We start from the raw sequence: 2,914 nt of genomic DNA, 5'->3' as shown, positions 1-2,914 counted from the left end.
CTAGGCTTGATTTTTTTCCTTGAGATTTTTCACTTAATATGTGCTGAATATGTTCTTTCTTTTTGGTTTTCCAATTCTAGGTCTCTGCACATTTCATTATAGCATTTGATTTTGTTTTCTCGAGCAGCTTTTTGAAAAACAAAATTCTGTTCAGCTCTTTGACTTTATTATCACTTCCATTTGCTTTAGCTATCTTATGATTAAAGACAAGCTTTAGACTCTCTTCTGACAACCACTTTGGTCTTTTTTTCTCTCCTCTTTTTTATGTATCCCAAAACACTAAGATTTAATCTTTTATTTGCAGTGGGACGAATCCATGATGAAAGAGTTGGAGATTGATATGAACCAGGGTGATCCCCAGTTCATTACAGGCATCAATCACAACTTTGTCAGTAGCAGCAATGGAAGGAACAGCAATGTACACCACACCACTCCTTTTTTGTCTGTCTACATTATTTCTGAAAAGAAAGAAGTCATCAGAATGGATAGAAACTTCACTAAGTTCGTCAACCCATTGCTGCTTCTCTCTCTCTCAGTTAATGATTCCGGGACTTCCTCACACAGTGCCTTCCACTTTCTCAGATCTCCATTCTCACTAATGGTTCTATTAATGGCAATAGACAATTCTGCCTTCTTCTCTCCAGTTTTAAACTTCACTGAAAGCATCCTTGGATGGTGTCTAAGCCATCAATTGTTTGCCTTATCCCCTGAAAGGCACATCGAGTGTATGCAAAAGTGCTGCTGCCCTGCTCAAATGCCAATGACATGACTGTTCTTGATGTAGCACACAGAGTTGGACTGAGTGTACCTAACAGCAATGGTGGTGACAATGAGGTCCCTGAGAGCAGACACTGGCAAATCTTCCTTCTTAGTAACAACATTGCCAAGTAATGACCTGTCAGTGACACCATTATTTCTCTTCTGGCCGAAATGAAGACCAAAGAGAGTTCTAACTTCATTTTCATCTGGCTTGTAAGAAGGGTCCATCTGAAGGACAAAGTAGTTTCCATTTTCCTTTTTAGAAAGAATTTTGAAGGCGGATTCATCATGTCTTACTACCAGATACCTCTCTGGAGATGATTTTGGCAGTAGGGACATCACAAACATCAGATAATGCAACAAACTCATCAAATGAAGACATCCTCACAGCCCTTCTTGCTCTGGCATTTGTGGTTGCTCTGGGCATGAGGGTGTGGTAGAGATCACAGATCATACCGACTTTGGCCTCATCTTCATTGAGTGGCAATCCAACAGCAGCCCCTGCTGCACTGATGTGTTTGAAAGAGGCAGCGGTGGGGAGGCCTTTCTTTGATTTCCTTTACCAGTTGCCAGGCATTCAAAGCATCATACAAATTTTTATATCTAGGGGCTCCATTGAGAACTGTGAGGGAAGTCTGGGTTGCACAGTGTACAATTGGGCCAGCGTTTGATGAGATTTCATCCCATACCTCAAGGGCAGCTTAGCTATTCCTTTACTGCACTGCCTCCTGAAGTCATCTGAAATGGCTTCATCATACTTGCCTCCAAGCTAGCTGGCAAGGAGGTGCCTTAACTGTCAGAGCTCTGCGTCTCCCTGGACACCACCATGTGGTTGTCTGGGTCACACACAATTGTCACGAGAGTATCGTTTTGGCGGCTGCTCTCCATAAGGTGACGCCACCATTATGAATTTGCTCCACAGCTGCCTCTACAGTTGCACCTGGAAAAGCCACTGTTGTCACAAACAGATAGAGCTTATAGACAGCAACTCTTACGAGATTGAAATCGAGTCTGGCTATGTACACGTTATCTTCTGGGATATTATGAGCCAAGATTCCTGTATGAATTGTAGGACACAGACTTTTCACAGAGCCCCGAACATTTCGGGAAACCCTGTCACCTCAGAGACGTCTCTGACGGCCAGGCTGGCATCTTGCAGGGCTTTGGCACTCCCTCTGGAAGCAACAAGATCCAAGCCAACAGAAGTTAAATTCCTAGCAAACTCCATGAGCCAGGTTTTGTCTGAAACACTAACTAAGGTGAGCTGGCTGGGAGCCATGGCTGTAGACAGAGGGTCTGGGGCCGGGATGAGTGCCGAGCAGGAGCAGGACAACACGTGCATGGAGAGGCCGGAAGTCCTGACTGGCGCACTCCAGAAGGTGGGCTAGAAAAGCCTCTCCAGTCTTTTTAGTGACCTTTCCTTTCTGCGTGTCTGATGTTCTTCGTGTCTTCCCATAGCTCATCAGGTCCTCTGTTATCAGTGCTCAATGCAGCAAGTCTACTCTTGAGTTCTTGAAATTGAGGTGGGATAGACTCAAGGTTGTAATTCGGCTCTTATGGACTTGTGATTTTCTTGAGCTTCAATCTGAACTTACGTATGAACAATTGGTGGTCTGTTCCACAACCAGCCCCTGCCTTAGTCTTAGCTGCTGATATTGGGCTTCTCTAATTTCTCTTCCCACCGATGTAGTCAATTTTGTTGATTTGTATTCCACCTGGAGAAGTCCATGCGCATAGGTGCCTTTAGTGGTGTTAAGAAGGTATTTGCTATGAGCAAGCCGTTGGTTTGCAGAATTCTATCATGTGATCTCCAGCTTCATTTCATCACCAAGACCATGTTGTCCACCTACTCTTCCTTCCGCTTGGTTTCTAACTTTTGCCTTCCAACGGCCAATAATTATCCATGCATTTTGATTGCACATTCCATCCGTTTCAGATGGAAGACTGTATATGTTTTCAGTCTGTTCACCATTAGCTTTGGTGGTTGGTGTATAAAATTGAATAATAGTTGTATTGAGTGATTTTCCTTATTGCAGATAGGTATAATCCTGTCACTGACTGCATTGTACTTCAAGATAGATCTTGAAATGTCCTTTCTGATGGATGAATGCAATGCCATTCCTCTTGATTGTGTCATTTCCAGCATAGTAAACCG

General features: G+C 43.6%; 1 pseudogene; it reads right to left on the bottom strand.

Moving 5' to 3' along the window:
• Positions 1-286: 286 nt before the first annotated feature.
• On the bottom strand, positions 287-2,038 carry LOC101661668 (annotated as a pseudogene).
• Between the last annotated feature and the right edge of the window lie 876 nt (positions 2,039-2,914).

The sequence above is a fragment of the Echinops telfairi genome, unplaced genomic scaffold (assembly GCF_000313985.2).
Source record: "Echinops telfairi isolate 266 unplaced genomic scaffold, ASM31398v2 ScPeMD7_7469;HRSCAF=8507_0, whole genome shotgun sequence".
Lineage (NCBI taxonomy): Eukaryota > Metazoa > Chordata > Mammalia > Afrosoricida > Tenrecidae > Echinops > Echinops telfairi.
Note: the sequence above shows the minus strand (reverse complement) of the source record. Positions and strands in the feature narration are given on the sequence as shown.